A 17,669-nucleotide genomic window follows, 5' to 3' on the forward strand; every position below is an offset into this window, starting at 1 on the left:
AGCAGATGGATATGCTGTTGGGAAAGTCAAGGACTGTTGGAGAGAACATGGCAGGCCTTAACTAAAGTGAGGAGGACAATAGAGCACTAAAAGTTCTAGGAAAGGAGATAAGCTGCTTATTCCATCAGATGAAATGAAAATATAGTCAGAACATTTCACATGAGTGGTGAAACCTAAACATGCCCGGAGATGCCAGGAATTTGCAAAAGCCTTGATATAGGGTAATTTCTGTTGCTGTAAAAAGACTTTCTACAGTAACTAATATACCAAGTTATGTTTGCTACGAAAAAAAGTTTACTCACCTAGTTTATAGAAATGGGCTGAAAATGTAATCCTAGCACTTTGGGAGGCCGAGGTAGCTGGATTACCTGAGGTCAGGAGTTCAAGACCAACCTGGCCAACATGATGAAATCCTGTCTCTACTAAAAAACAAAAATTAGCCAGGCATGATGGCGGGTGCCTGTAATCCCAGCTGCTCAGGAAGCTGAGACAGGAGAATCGCTTGAACCAGAGAGGTGGAGGTTGCAGTGAGCTGAGATTGTGAAACTGCACTCCAGCCTGGGCAACAGAGTGAAACCCTATCTCAAAAAAATAAATAAATAAATAACGTGAATGTGGTTGTGTACACCTCTACTCCCTGCTACTCAAGAGGCTGAGGTTGGAAGATCTCTTGAGCCCAGGAGTTCAAGGCTGCAGTGAGCTATGATTGTACCACTGTACTCCAGCCTGGGTAACACAGAGAGACTTCCAGCTCTAAAACATAAAAGTAAAAAATAGAATAGCATAAGGATAATCTTATATACAAAATAGGACTACTCAATTTTAGCTTTTTTTTTTTTTAACTAGAGATCCCACCTCCTGGTGACAGTGCCCATTTTCTAACTTGTCTTACTCAGAAACAGCTTTTAGATAATTTTGCTCTTTAAATTCAGGTCTGAGCATGGAAAACAAAGAATTCCCTTGATTGGCTATAAAAGAAAGGGTTTCTCAACCTTGGTACTATTGACATTTTAAGCCAGATAATTCTTTGTCGTGGAAGGTTGTCCTGTGCATTGTACGATGTTTATTTTATCAGCATCCCCAGCTTCTACCCAGTAAATGCCAGTTGCACCTCACCACTGACCAAAACTGTCTCAAAATGTTGCCAAATGCCATTTGAGGACAGAAATCCTCCCTCCCTCCCTCCTCCTTGAATGCTACTCACACTCCTTGAGCCTACAGAAGGGCTCTTCTCACAATGCTGATATCCTGTTCATCCCAGTTGATAGTGGGAATTACTTCTCCTTTGAAGACACAATTCCAGTTGCCCTGAGAAGTGTGGCATTAGCCTTCCTGTCTCTCACCAAATTACCATATCCCTGTGTTTAGTAACCCCAAACATCATACTAGGACATTAATTTCAGTGTGTAAATAGTAAACTAGTATTCTTTTATAGGTTAGCTTACTGAGTTTCAGAATTCTTCAAATCATATCTTCATAAGTAGAATCATTGTGGAGTTAATGGAATTTGAACTATGTACTCAGTACTATGCTAGTGGTTGGGGCAAGGAGAAGATACAAAATAAGGTGTGATTTTAGCCCACGAGGAATTTATAATCTATCTGCAGAAGCAAGTTAATATGGAACCATTTAGTGAACACCTGGACAAAATAGAATGCTAAATTTTATCTCAGAGGTGCTTGGCCTGGACTTCAATAATTCTAAATGAATTGAAGTATGTTCAGGGTAAAAAGTGTTAAAAATGGCTCTGCCCACTTGTAGGCAGACAGGAAGCTAGGATGGCAGACCTTCTGTATTGGACAATAAACTGAAGATGAATATGTCTGTGGTAATGGGATTCTTCTAGCTAATAAACCCAGATTGTGAATTAGCAAGACTTGCAAATATTTGATACATGTAAAAAGTGCAATTGTGGCCTCTGTTCTCTCCTCCTCTATCTCATTCTCTTTATTAGTCGGTGTTCTCTAGAGGGATAGAACTATATATAAAGGGAGTTTATTAAATAGTATTAACACACATGATCACAAGGTCCCACAATAGGCATCTGCAAGCTGAGGAGAAAGGAAGCCATTCTGAGTTTCAAAGCTGAAGAGCTTGGAGCTCAATGTTTGAGGGCAGGAAGCATCCAACACAGGAGAAAGCTGTAGGCTGAGAGGCTAAGCTAGTCTAGTCTTTTCACGTTTTTCTGTCTGCTTTATATTCTGGCTGTGCTGGCAGCTGATTAGATGGTGCCCCCCACATTAAGGGTGGGTCTGCCTTTCCCAGCCCACTGACTCACAGGTTAATCTCCTTTGGCAACACTGTCACAGACACACTCAAGATCAATACTTTGCATCCTTTAATCCAATCAAATTGACAGTATTAACCATCACAAGTCTACCCCTTACCAACTTGAACACATACACATCTCCTGAGATCATTCATAATCTTCAAATAAAGATAGTAATAAGGTCATAATTACACCTAACATAATACAACTATCCTTTGTACAACCAGAACCCTTTGTACAATCCCCAAGCCAAATGCTATTACATAAAGTTAATAATACTTAAATGATGATATGAAGTCAGTCTATGTCACATGATAAAGGAAAAAGAAAATGAAGATATTTTCTTAGTACAAGTGTATATATGCACAAACATGTTTTTAACAAAAGGATGAAATAATGACAATTACAGTCCTCATTTCTGCAACTGGTCACTTGATTGTAGCTGGTATAGATGACAAGCTGCCTTCTACTACCCATTCTGTATCCCCTTTGCCTTCAGTAAGCACCTCATCAGGTCATGGTTATTTTCCTGGTGGAGTGACCTAAACCTTCGTTCCTGAAGGGTCTGGGTCATTTGTAGTCCTGCCTGGATTGGGCTTTTGTAGTTTCCTGTTGACTTCAACCACAGAGCATGGTAATATTAAGAGATGCCCTAATGGATCTCCTGTATTCCATGCATACTCTCACTTACCTTCGTTGTGGAGGACTAGACTGATTTCATCTTGGTAATCTGGGTGAATTGCCCAGCCAACACTGTAACTCCCTTCTTAGACTGTTGACTTAAAGTTAGGAGGAAACCCAAGTGTCCAGGTGGCAATCTTCCAGTTTTATGGAATTGCTGTTACGTCACCTTATGGCAGCATTCCTCCCTCTCAAACTAAGACCTCTAGGCCAGCACAACGTAATATCATGGGAACAGGAAGCAAACATTTTGCTAGTGAATCACTAAGGGTGATGATGAGTGGTGCCACTTTCACTTCCACCCCTTGATTCCTGGACCTGTGAATCCTGGCTATGGGAAAAATAGTACCATATATTGGACACTGATTCAGAGCATTCATGGCCTTCTGGAGAACTTGTCCCCAGCCCTGCAAAGTATTGTTACCTGGTTGATGTTGTAATTGTGATTTAAAAGGGTATTCCATTCTATCAATCCATCTTCTTCAGGATGATGGGGAACATGGTAAGACCAGTGACTTCCATGAGCATGAGCCCACTGCCACACTTCTTTAGCCATAAAGTGAGTCCCTTGGTCAGCAGCAATGCTGTATGGAATACCATGATGGTGGATAAGGCATTCTGTGAGTCCACAGATAATAGTCTTGGCAGAAGCATTGTGTGCAGGATAGGCAAACCTATATCTGTATTAAGGGTTTATTCCAGTGAAGTCAAACCTCTGCCCTTTCCATCATGGAAGAGGTCCAATATAATCAACATACCATTAGGAAACTGGCTGGTCACCCCAAGGAATGGTGCCATATTAAGGGCTCAGTGTTGGTCTCTGCTGCTGACAAATTGGGCACTCAGCAGTGGCCATAGCCAGGTCAGCCTTAGTGAGTAGAAGTTCCTGTTGCTGAGCCCATATGCAACCTCCATCCCTGCCACCATGGCCACTTTGATCATGGGCCCATTGAGCAATGACGGAGTGGCTGGGGAAAAAGGCTGAGTGGTGTGCACAGAAGGGGTCACCCTATCCACTTGGCTGTCAGAATTCTCTGCTGAGGTCACACATTGGTGAGCACTCACATGGGACACAAATATCTTCACAGTTTTTGACAACTCAGAGAGGTCCATCCACATACCTCTTGCCCAGATTTCTTTGTCACCAGTTTTCCAATCATGCTTCTTCTAAGTCCCTGAGCATCCAGCCAAACCATTAGCTACAGCCTATGAATCAGTATATACTTGCACATCTGGCCATTTCTCCTTCCATGCAAAGTTCACAACCAGGTGCACTTCTCAAAGTTTTGCCCACTGGGAGGATTTTCTTTCATTGCTGTCCTTCGGGAATATCCTAGGAAAGGGCTGTAGTGCTGCAGCTGTTGTTCACTTTTGGGTAGTGCCTACATATGGAGCAGAACTGTGAACCAAGCCCTAGTCTTCTCTTCCTCTGTCAACTGATCATCGGGACCTCCGCATGAGGACTTCGGTGCAGGCTTGGGGAGAGAAGTCAGGGTGGCAGGAGTGAAGGCCATGGGCATTTGAGCCACTTCCTCATGTAACTTGGGCCTTCAGGACCTGCTTGAGCTGATCACATATATACCACTTCCATTTGATGATGGAATGCTGCTGTGCAAGGCCCACTTTATAGCTAGATAAGTAAGAAAGCAGCCAGTTCATGATAGGAAGTTCAGGTTGCATGGTGACTTGATGACCCATAGTCAGATGTTCGGTTTCCACCAAAGCCCAGTAACAGACCAAGAGCTGTCTCTCAGAAGGAGAGTAGTTATCTGCACAAGATGGCAGGGCGTTGCTCCAAAATCCTAGAATCCTCTTCTGTGATTTACCTATGGGGGCCTGCCAAAGGCTCCAAACTGCATCCCTATCTGCCACTGACATCTCAAGTACCATAGGATCTACTGGGTCATATGGCCTAAGTGGCAGAGCAGCCTGGACAGCAGCCTTGACCTGTTTCAGAGCTTTCTCCTGGACCCCACTCGAAACTGGCAGCCTTTCAGGTCAATCAATAAATGGGCTGGAGTAACACACCCAAGTGAGGAATCTGTTGCTTCCAAAATCCAAATAGGCCCAGTAGGCATTGTTCCTCTTTCTTGGTTGTAGCAGAGGCCAAATGCAGCAACTTATCCTTCACCTTAGAAGGAATATCTTGACAGGACCCACACCAGTGGACCCCTAGAAATTTTGCTGAGGTAGAAGGTCTCTGAATTTTAGTCAGATTTATTTCCCATCTTCTGTGTCATTAGTAAGTCCAGTGTGTTTGCTTCTTCTTGCTCACTGGATCCAATCAGCATAATGTCATATATACCCCTGAGGCAGGACAGTAAATGTATATGCTGGCCTTGCCAGCTGAGAGCATCTTGCTTCTGGTGGGCCATATGGACAGGAATGGGAAAAAAAGCATTTGCCAAGTCAATGGCTGCATACCAGGTATCAGGAGATGTGTTAATGTGCTCAAGCAATGAAACCACATCTGATACAGCAGCTGCAACTGGAGTCACAACTTGGTTAAGCTTACGATAATTCACTGTCATTCTCCAAGATCCATCTTTCTTCTGCGCAGGCCAAATGGGAGAATTGAACAGGGATGTAGTGGGAATCACCACCCCTACGTCTTTCACGTCCTTGATGGTGATACTAATCTCTGCAATCCCTCCAGGGACACAATATTGGTTTTGATTTACTATTTTTCTAGGTAGAGGCAGCTCTAATGACTTCTATTTGGCCTTTCCCACCATAATGGCCCTCACCCTACCAGTCAGGGAGTCAATGTGGGGGTTCTGCCAGCTGCTAAGTATGTCTATTCCAATTATGCATTCTGGCACTGAGAAAATGACCACAGGATTAGTCTGGGGACCCACTGGACCCACTGTAAGTCAGACCTGAGCTAAAACTTCATGAATTACCTGACCTCTATAAGCCCCTATGTTAACTGGAGGACCACAATGACATTTTGGGTCCCCTGGAATCAACATCAGTTCAGAGCCAGTGTCCAGTAGTCCCTCAAATGTCTTATATCATTTCTGTTTCCTTAATGCATAGTTACCTTGGTAAAAAGGCCAGAGGTCGCCTTGGGGAAGGATAGAAGATTCACTGCATAAATTGTCAGTAATGTAGTGGGGTCCTTCCTAAAGGGGACCCAGCCTCCCCTTCATTTCAAGGGGCTCTGGGTCTGTCTTCTGGACCCTCCCAGGTGGGAGGAGTAGGTCTAAAGTGACTAATCCACTCCACCATCCCAATCTCCCTAAGCCTTTGGATCATTTCCTCTACATTAAACCAAGGGAGATCAGGCATTTCCAGCTCACTCATGGTGAGCCATCTTTTAATCTATGTTTCAGCTAACCAAGCAAATAAACTACTGAAACCTTTTTTAACTCCCTGAGTTACAACATTAAATGCAGAAACCCCACTTAGCCCAAATCGATAAATTCAGCCTGATCCAACTCTTGTGTTCCTTCCACCATTATCTCACACCCTTAATATTCATTCCCATGCCTGTTCTCCATATTTCTGCTTATATAAACTAGAAAACTCAAGAGTTATTTTTTATTGTAGTGTACCTCCTCATGGGTCACACTCTGAACCTCACCTCTAGGAGCCTGCCGGGACTTTAGTCTAGTTATAGGTCTGGAAGCAAACAAGGGTGTTGGGGGTGGCTCCTGAGGAGAATCAACATTATCTTGCCTGGCAACTGCCTCAGAGGAGGCCATCACTGTTGCCTCAGGCAGAGCAGGGTTTATCTCCTCAGACAAAGGTAGAAAGGCTGATGACGGTGTGGGTCAGGGAGGTGATGTTGCCACTACTGGGGATGGAGAAGCTGTTTCTTCTAGCAAAAAAAGGTTTGTCACAGTTTACAAGCTCAGTGTCTCCAACTTCATCAGGGTCCTCCCACATGCCTCCATTCCAAGTTTCAGGGTCCCATTACTTTCCAATCAATGCCATCACTTTAACAGTAGACATCTGGTGAGGCATATTTTGTTGCAGGTCAGCCACTAGCATGATAAGACCTTGTGTCTGTTTTTCCACAATTTCAGCTCTTTCTCTACAGGAGATAGGCCTCAGGATAATTTTAGTAGATTTGAGGCTCAGTATCTGCTTCTGAAGCCAGGAGTTAGAATCCCTGAGTTCATTATTTTCTTTAATCACTTTGTCCAGTGAACTTAGGAGCAACCAAACAATTATGTTCCTTGATTCTCCACATACAGTCAAAGGTATTATGTATAGAGTCACTAAACTCCTTGCCTCTCACAAGTGGTGAATCAGGAGAGTCAAACACATTTATTTTGCTTGTCTCTAAAAAGTTCATGCCAATGACTATCAGTATTCTCCATACTATTAGAGTCCTTAGCATTTTGGGGTCTAATCATATTAAGCAATCAACTCCAAAAACCCCAAAACCAACAAATGAACTCCATCCTTAATATTCTGTTCCTCTAGAATCACTCTTGGTACCAAAATCTGTATGTTAGGGTTCTCTAGAGGGACAGAACTAATGGAATAAATACCTATATAAAAGGGAATTTATTAAGTAGAATTAGCCTACACCATCACAGGGTCCCACAATAGGCCATCTGCAAGCCAAGGAGAAAGGAAGCCAGTCCCAGAGTGGAAGCACTTGAGTCTGAAGTTTGAGGGCAAGAAGCATCCAGCACAAGAGAAAGATACAGGCTGGGAGGCTAAGCCAGTCTAGTATTTTCACATTTTTTTTTTCTGCCTGCTTTATATTCTGCTCATGCTGGCAGCTGATTAGATGGTACCCATCCATAGTGAGGGTGGGTGTGCCTTTCCCAGCCCACTGACTCAAATATTAACCTCCTTTGGCAACACCCTCACAGACACCCACACAGGATCAATACTTTGCATCCTTCCATCCAATCAAGTTGACACTCAGTATTAACCATTACATTCTCTTTCTCCTCACCTTTAGATTGTTTGATTATATACCATTCTTTGTATTTGAAACCTCAGCAGGGAAGTAGTTGGACAATAATTTTGAAAAGAACCTAAATAGCAATACAAGATTTAACAGCTGTATTAACCTTCATAACTTGCAGATAGAGAAGTACCTTTAGGCCGGGCGTGGTGGCTCAAGCCTGTAATCCCAGCACTTTGGGAGGCCGAGACGGGTGGATAACGAGGTCAAGAGATCGAGACCATTCTGGTCAACATGGTGAAACCCCGTCTCTATTAAAAATACAAAAAAATAGCTGGGCATGGTGGCGCGTGCCTGTAATCCCAGCTACTCAGGAGGCTGAGGCAGGAGAATTGCCTGAACCCAGGAGGTGGAGGTTGCGGTGAGCCGAGATTGTGCCATTGCAGTCCAGCCTGGGTAACAAGAGTGAAACTCCGTCTCAAAAAAAAAAAGAAAAAAAAAAAGAGAAGTACCTTTAATGACCAGGAAACATTTGCAAAAATTGATTCTTAAAATTTACACCAAAAACATCTCTATTTTAAGTTACACACTGTGATAACAGAGCACTAAAAATAATTTTTTTAGATAAAAAGATGAAAGGAAATTTACCCAATCAGAAGCTAAAGGGAAAATGCCTTAAATAATTCTGAGTCAAGGAGAAAATCACAACCACAATTGCAGATTTACAAACTATTTAGAAATTAATCACAATGAGAACAAAAAAAATAGAAACATAAGAGTTCAGCCACAGTAATATATAAAGTAAAATCACAACATTAGATGTTTAATATTAACCAATATAGAATGAATGAAAATGAAACAAATAGGAGAGGCTCTTAGGAAAATGGCAGAATAGGAAGCACCAGAAATCTGTCTCCTTGCCTAGACAAAAATTACACTGGCAACATCTGTCTTATTTACATACAGTTCCACCTTATGATGGTTTCACTTAGATTTTTCAACTTTACAATAGTGCAAAATGTTTTACATTTTAATATGCTTTTTGACTTACAATGAAATTATGTCCCAGATAAACCCATTGTAAGTTAAAAATACTGTTTCGAAAGTGTGTTTTTGACTTAAGATATTTTCAACTTGTGATGGGTTTATCTGGGATATAATTCCATCCTTAGTCAAAGAACAACTGTATTTTAGAACTGTAGAATCTATTGAAGCTTGCAGCTTCCAGGGGAAGACTTAGGCACACATTGTGGTTAATTTTGATCAATTTCTTTTAAAAAAAATTAGTGTAATAGACACTGTCATAGCCTGAGTCCCTTAGAAAATAAAACCTAAGGCAAAATATATGTGCTTGTGCTTTGAAGAGGATTGCAAAAATGTCTCCAGTTCTCTCTTCTTTCCTGTATTTATTCATTTGCAATGTGTCTCTGTAACTCCCCTCATTAAGGAGTGGAATCTATTTCTCACCCCTGGAGTCTGAGCTAGCCTTGTTATGAAGTTTTCCTAATGGAATGTGGTGAAAGTGATTATATGATTGTTTTAAGCTTAGCCTTTAAGAGGACTTGCATGCTTCCACTTGCTTTTTTGCGATCCTGCTCAGCTACTATAGAATAAACCTGGGCTAGCCTATTAGGGGATGGGGTCATGCGGAGCAGCAATGAGCCATCTGTCTTAGACTAGCCAACACTTAGCCAACCTAGCAACTGTGAAAAACTGCATGAGTGGGTACAGCAGAGACCAGAAGAATTGCCCAGCAGAGCCCAGCTCAAATAGCCAATCTATAGCATTATGACCCAAATAAATGCATGTTGTTTTAAGACAAAAAAAAAAAAAAAAGAGGTGGGACACAGTGGCTCATGCCTGTAATCCTAGCACTATGGGAGGCTGAGGCAGGTGGATCACCAAAGGTCAGGAGTTCAAGACTAGCCTGGCCAACATGGTAAAATCGGTCTCCACTAAAAATACAAAATTAGCCAGGCATTGGTCAACGCCTGTAGTCCCAGCTACTTGGAAGGCTGAGGCAGGAGAACCATTTGAACCCGGGAGGCAGAGATTGCAGTGAGACGAGATCACACCACTTCACTCCAGCCTAGGTGACAGAGTAAGACTCTGTCTCAAAAAAAAAAAGTCCATTTCCACTCTTAGCACAGTAGAAGCTAACCATCTCCTACCACTGAACCTCATGCCCAGCAGCTTTGCACATGTTCCTAGAGTGGTTTGCACACAGCTTATAGGAGCTAGGGTGGGCAAAAAGATACTGTCCTCAAAACATTAGATCAGTGCTCTGATTCCTAACTGCTACTTGTGATCACAGAGGTGCAGAGTCAGTAGCTATTGTTGCACTTCCATTGTTGCAAGCCCCTCACCTTCTGGTTGAAGTGACTTCCAGGAAAATTAAAGAGCTGTGCTTCCCTTTCCACTCCCATTCACTTTTCTCTGTTTCCCCTTTTGGGAGCCAGACATTAACACAACTGCATGTATGAGAGAAATAAAGTCATGGCACACGCCCAGGAGAAGGTGCAGGCTCAGAAAAGACCTGAGAAGACCTTAGGTTTATACTTCAGGCCACTCCTAGGCAAAGAGGTCTTACAGCCATCAAAAAACAAAATAATAAAAACAGTAACAAAAACAGCAAACCCTGGTGAAGAGGAAGAATCTGATTTCCAGAGTTAGCACACTAGTAAATACTAATGTCTGATTTTCAACAAAAATATCACAAAGGATACAAAGAAACAGAAAGTAAAACCCAGTCAAATGAAATCTGAAGAGATTCAAAAAACAAAAGGAATTTAAAGTCAAGAAGATGATGTATGAACAAAATGGAAATATCAAAAAGAGATAGAAAACCTAAAAGAAACCAAAATGAAATTCTGGAACTAAAAAGTACAACAACTGAAATGAAAAATTCACTACAGGTATTCAAAGGCACATTTGAACAGTTAGAAGAAAGAGTCAGGAAACTTGAAGATAGGATAATGGAAATCATTGAGTCTGAGGAACAGAAAGAAAAGAGATTGAAGAAACATGAAAGGAGCCTAAGGAACCTATGGGATACCTCAAACAGATCAATGTACACATTGTGATAATTACAGGAGAAGAAAACAGATTTACAAGAAAAAAACAAGCCCATTCAAAAGTGGGCAAAGGATATGAAAAGACACTTTACAAAAGAAGACATACATGAGGCCAACAAACATATGAAAAAATGCTCATCATCACTGTTAATTAGAGAAATACAAATCAAAACCACATTGAGGTATCATCATATGCCAGTTAGAATGGTGATCATTAAAAAATCTGGAAACAACAGATGCTGGAGAGAATATGGAGAAAATGGAACACTTTTACACTGTTGGTTGGAGTGTAAATTAGTTCAACCATGTGGAAGACAGTGTGGTGATTCCTCAAGGACCTAGAAATAGATTTGACCCAGCAATCCCATTACTGGGTATATATCCAAAGGATTATAAATCATTCTACTATAAAGACATATGCACACAAATGTTCATTGCAGCACTGTTTACAATAGCAAAGACCTGGAATCAACCAAAATGCCCATCGATGATAGACTGGACAGGGAAAATGTGTCATGTATACACCATGGAATATTATGCAGCAATCAAAAACGATGAGTTCGTGTCCTTTGTAGGGACATGGATGAACCTGGAGGACATCATTCTCAGCAAACTGACACAAGAACAGAAAATGAAATACTGCATGTTCTCACTCATAGGTGGGTGTTGAACAATGAGAACACATGGACACAGGGAGGGAAGCACTACACACTGGGGTCTGTTGCGGGGAATAGGGGAGGGACAGTGGGGGGTGGGGAGTTGGGGAGAGATAGCATGGGGAGAAATGCCAGATATGGGCAAAGGGGAGGAAGGCAACAAATCACACTGCCACGTGTGTACCTATGCAACTATCTTGCATGTTCTTCACATGTACCCCAAAACCTAAAATGCAATAAAAAAAATTTAAAAATTACAGAAGAGAGAGAAAAGTTTGGTGAGTATATTTGAAGAAATAATGACCAACAATTTACCATGTTTGATGAAAAACATGAATATAAATATCCAAGGAGTTCAATGAACTTCAAGTAGGATGAACTCAAAGAAACCCATACTGAGATACATTATAATTAAACTATCAAAAGAGGATTTTGAAATTAGCAAAAGAGAAATGACTCTTCACATACAAATGATCCTCAATAAGATTATCAGCAGATCTCTTATCAAAAACTTTAGAGACCAGAAGACAATGAGCTAATATAGTCAAAGTGGTAAAAGAAAAATATTTATCAATCAAGAATCCCATATCTGTCAAAACCTGTCCTTTGAAATTGAAGTAGAAGATAAGACTTTCCAGATAAACAAAAGTTGAAGGACTTAATTACCACTAGACCTGCTCTATAAGAAATGCTAAATGGAGTCCTGCAAGTTCAAGGGACACTAGACAGTAACTGAACCTGTATAAAGAAAGAAAGATAAGTAAAGGCAAATACATGGGCAATTATAAAAGCTAGCATTATTGTAACAATGGTATGTAACTCCACTTCTTGTTTACTACATGACTTGAGACCAATGCATTAACAAAAACCAATGATTAGTCTAAAAGCTAGTATTATTGTAACTTTGGTTTTGTTGGGAAAATTCCCTGCCAGAACTGAGAACTGCCCTCTACAAGTGGAGGCAAGCTCAGATCAAATAAAGAGGCAGACGATTTCAGGTTGGTAGGTACTCAAAGATTTATTCAGGGGAAATTTACAAGTCAGTCTTGGGCAGCAGTGAGACAAGGTAGATTTCTGCTTATAGTGCATGCCTATCTAGTCTTTTATATCATGAAGAGGGAAAGGAAGGGAGGAAAAGTCAGTAATGGTGTGTTAAACCATCTGGTTGTTTTCTTAATCTGTTTATTCTCTGCTTGCTGAACTGTTTGGGTTTTGTAGAATCTGGTCAATACTCCTAAGGGGAGGAGGGATGTTACAGACAGCAGAAGTTATATTAGCACTGGTATGCATTTTTAGGTCACTGCATCCTACAATGCACTTTGTGGTCATGTACCTAGAAAACATTTTCACAACAGGTTTGTAACTCTACATTTTGTTTTCTACTTAATTTAAGGGACTAATAGATTAGTTTGTTTTGGACACATGTTGTATAGAGATGTAATTATGTGATATCAACCACTGAAAGGGGTGGGGACAGGGAGGTTTAGGAGCAGATTTTTATGTTTTACAAGTAAAGCTGCTATAAATTTATCCTTATTTAGAATGTTAAATGTAATCCCATGATAACCACAAAGAAAATAGCTAAAAGAAGATTAGAAAGGAAGTTAAAAGCTTCATTACAGGGGGGTTTTCAAGATGGCTCAGTAAGAACAACTCAGGATCGCAGCTCTCAGCGAATGCTCAGAGGGTGAGTCAAAGCCGCATTTCCAGACGGATCTTTGTTGCCCACAGAACGGGGAAAGTCCCAGGTGTAAGAAAGACACGGGACGCAAGCACAGCCGGTTCAGCTGTTGCAACCGCTTCGGCCGGCGCCGCAGCACAGGCACTCCCCAACAATCTGCACAAAACACACGGGCTCGGGTGCCCTGCTAAACTGGCAATCTGAGATTTGGGAGGGCAGATTAGCATATCCATCTGATTAAACGGGACTTGGACAGTGAGCCAGACCAGGAGATTCCTGGGAAGTGGCGTTTGAGCCAGCACAGTGGCTAGCTGCACGGGAAATCACACAGATCTCGGTGCTCTAACAGCGGGTGACTGAAACACCTGGGAGAGAGCCATCTGTTCAACTTAAAAAAAAAAAAAAAAGGAAAAAAGAAAGGCGCTCTGAGGCAGGGAGGCAGGGAGCCAGGCGAGCAGGCTCAGTGGGTTTCACCCCCACAGGGACAAACAAAACGGCAATTTGAAATGCTCCGGGTGGAGAGTTTCACTGCAAACACAGCTGAACCCAGGATGGTGCAGCTTGGTGGGGGGAGGGGCGTTCGCCCCATTACCGAGGATATCCGCCCCTACGGAGGTACACTTCCATCGCTGATGCAGCCTGCCATTGCCGAGGCAACACGCCATAACAGAGAGACTCCGCTGCAGGGCGGAGCTGGTGGCAGCAGGGCGGAGCCTGCCGCAGAGCCCAAGACTGCAGGGCAAAGTCCACAGCAACAGGGTCCACACCACATCAGCAGGGCGGAGCCTCGGCAGGCAAATAGTGACTAGACTGCCTCCTAGCTGGGCAGGATAGTGCCACGGACACTCATAAAGAAAGCCCCAACCCCCCCGAGACACAGCATCTGAGGAAAAAAAGGGATTCTAAGAGTTGTGCTGCAGCAGAATTAAACGCACCTGCCTAACAGCCCTGAATGAACAATGGAGCTCACAGCTCAGCACTTGAGCTCCTATAAAGTACAGACTGTCTCCTCAAGCAGCTCGCTGACCCCTGTATATCCAGAGCCACCTCAAAAAGGACTGATCAGACTGACATTAGGCAGGCACCATTCTGGGACGAAGATAGCAGAAGAAGAAACTGGTAGCATCCCTCACCATTCTGCAGCTGCTATAGGTCTACCCCAGACAAGCAGGGCCTGGAGTGGACCTCAGCAGTCATACAGCAGAGGGGCTAGACTGGTAGAAGGAAAACCAAGTAACAGAAAGACCTCATCATCAACAATCTGGGCATCCACTCAGAGACCCAATCGAAAAGTCAGCAACTACTCAGACGACAGGTGGATAAATCCACAAAGATGGGAAGAAACCAGCGCAAAAAGGAGGAAAACACCTGAAACCAGAACACCTCACCACCTAGAAAAGACCAAAACTCCTCACCAGCAAGGGAACAAAGCTGGACGGAGAATGACTGTGACGAAATAATGGGATTAGACTTCAGAAGGTGGGTAATGAGAAACTTATGTGAGCTAAAAGAACATATTCTAAATCAATGCAAAGAAACTAAGAACCTTGAAAAAAGATTTGAAAAAAGATTCGAGGAAATGATAACAAGAATGGATACCTTAGAGAGGAATATGAATGAATTGAAGGAGCTGAAAAACACAATACAAGAACTTCGCGAAGCATGCACAAGTTTCAACAGCCGAATTGACCAAGCAGAAGAAAGAATATCAGAAGTCGAAGATCAACTCAATGAAATAAAATGAGAAACCAAGATTAGAGAAAAAAGTGCAAAAAGGAATGAACAAAGTCTCCAAGAAATGTGGGACTATGTGAAGAGACCTAACCTACGTTTGATAGATGTACCAGAAGGGGATGAAGAGAATGAATCCAAGCTGGAAAATACTCTTCAGGATATTATTCAGGAAAATTTCCCCCACCTAGCAAGGCAGGCCAACACTCAAATTCAGGAAATACAGAGAACACCAAAAAGATATTCTGAAAGAAGAGCAACCCCAAGGCACATAATCGTGAGATTCAACAGGGTTGAAATAAAGGAGAAAATACTAAGGGCAGCCAGAGAGAAAGGTCGGGTCACCCACAAAGGGAAGGCCATCAGACTCACAGCAGATCTCTCGGCAGAAACACTACAAGCCAGAAGAGAGTGGGGGCCAATATTCAACATCCTTAAAGAAAAGAACTTGCAACCCAGAATTTCATATCCAGCCAAACTGAGCTTCAGAAGTGAAGGAAAAATAAAATCCTTTGCGAACAAGCAAGTACTCAGAGATTTTGTCACCACCAGGCCTGCTTTACAAGAGCTCCTGAAAGAGGCACTACACATAGAAAGGAACAACCAGTACCAGCCATTCCAAAATCACAATAAATGCTAAAGAGCATCAACATAATGAAGAATCTACAACAATTAACAGGCAAAACAGCCAGCTAGCATCAAAATGGCAGTATCAAATTCACACATAACAATATTAACCCTACATATAAATGGACTAAATGCACCAATCAAAAGACACAGACTGGCAAACTGGATAAAAAAACAAAACCCATCAGTGTGCTGTATCCAGGAAACCCATCTCACATGCAAGGATACACAAAGGCTCAAAATAAAGGGATGGAGGAAGATTTACCAAGCAAATAGAGAGCAAAAAAAGGCAGGAGTTGCAATTCTCATCTCTGATAAAGTAGACTTTAAAGCAACAAAGATCAAAAGAGACAAAGAAGGCCATTACATAATGCTAAAAGGATCGATACAACAAGAAGAGCTAACGATCCTAAACATATATGGACCCAATGCAGGAGCACCCAGATACATAAGGCAAGTTCTTAATGACTTACGAAGAGACTTAGACTCCCACACAATAATAGTGGGAGACTTTAACACTCCACTGTCAATATTAGACAGATCAACCAGACAGAAAATCAACAAGGATATCCAGGGCTTGAACTCAGACCTGGAACAAGCAAACCTGATAGACATGTACAGAACTCTCCACCCCAAATCCACAGAATATACATTCTTCTCAGCACCACATCACACCTACTCTAAAATTGACCACATAATTGGAAGTAAAGCACTACTCAGCAAATGCAAAACAACTGAAATCATAACAAACAGTCTCTCAGACCATAGTGCAATCAAGTTAGAACTCAGAATTCAGAAACCAACTTAGAACCGCACAGCTTCATGGAAACTGAACAACTGGCTTTTGAATGTTGACTGGATAAACAATGAAATGAAGACAGAAATAAAGAAGTTCTTCGAAACCAATGAGAACAAAGACACAACATGCCAGAATCTCTGGGACACATTTAAAGCAGTCTCTAGAGGAAAATATATAGCAATAAGTGCCCATATGAGGAGAATGGAGAGATCCAAAATTGATACCCTATCATCAAAATTGAAAGAACTAGAGGAGCAAGATCAAAAAAACTCAAAACCTAGCAGAAGACAAGAAATAACTAAGATTAGAGTAGAACTGAAGGAGATTGAGACACGAAAAACCCTTCAAAAAATCAATAAATCCAAGAGCTGGTTTTTTGAAAAGATCAACAAAATAGACAAACCACTAGCTAGATTGATAAAAAAGAAAAGAGAGAACAACCAAATTGATGCAATAAAAAATGATAAAGGGGAAATCACCACAGATTCCACAGAAATTCAAACCACCATCAGAGAATATTACAAACAACTCTATGCACATAAACTAGTAAACCTGGAAGAAATGGATAAATTCCTGGACTCCTGTGTCCTCCCAAGCCTAAACCAGGAGGAAGCTGAAACTATGAATAGACCAATAACAAGGTCAGAAGTCGAGGCAGCAATTAAGAGCCTACCACACAAAAAAAGCCCAGGTCCAGATGGGTTCACAGCCGAATTTTCTACCAGATACACAAAGAGGAGCTGGTACCATTCCTTCTGAAACTATTCCAAATAATCCAAAAAGAGGGAATCCTTCCCAAATCATTTTATGAGACCAACATCATCCTGATACCAAAACCTGGCAGAGACCCAACAAGAAAAGAAAACTTAAGGCCAATATCCATGATGAACATAGATGCAAAAATCTTCAATAAAATATTGGCAAGCCCATTTCAACAGCAAATCAAAAAACTTATCCATCATGATCAAGTAGGATTCATCTCGGGGATGCAAGGCTGGTTCAACATACACAAGTCTATAAACATAATTCACCACATAAACAGAACCAAAAACAAAAACCACATGATTATCTCAATGGATGCAGAGAAGGCATTTGACAAAAATTCAACAGCCCTTTATGCTAAAAACCCTCAATAAACTCGGTATCGATGGAATGTATCTCAAAGTAATAAAAGCTATTTATGACAAACCAACAGCCAATATCATACTGAATGGGCAAAAACTGGAAGCATTCCCTTGGAAATCCAGCACTAGACAAGGATGCCCTCTTTCACCACTCCTA

Source organism: Callithrix jacchus, chromosome 3, assembly GCF_049354715.1.
Source record: "Callithrix jacchus isolate 240 chromosome 3, calJac240_pri, whole genome shotgun sequence".
NCBI lineage: Eukaryota > Metazoa > Chordata > Mammalia > Primates > Cebidae > Callithrix > Callithrix jacchus.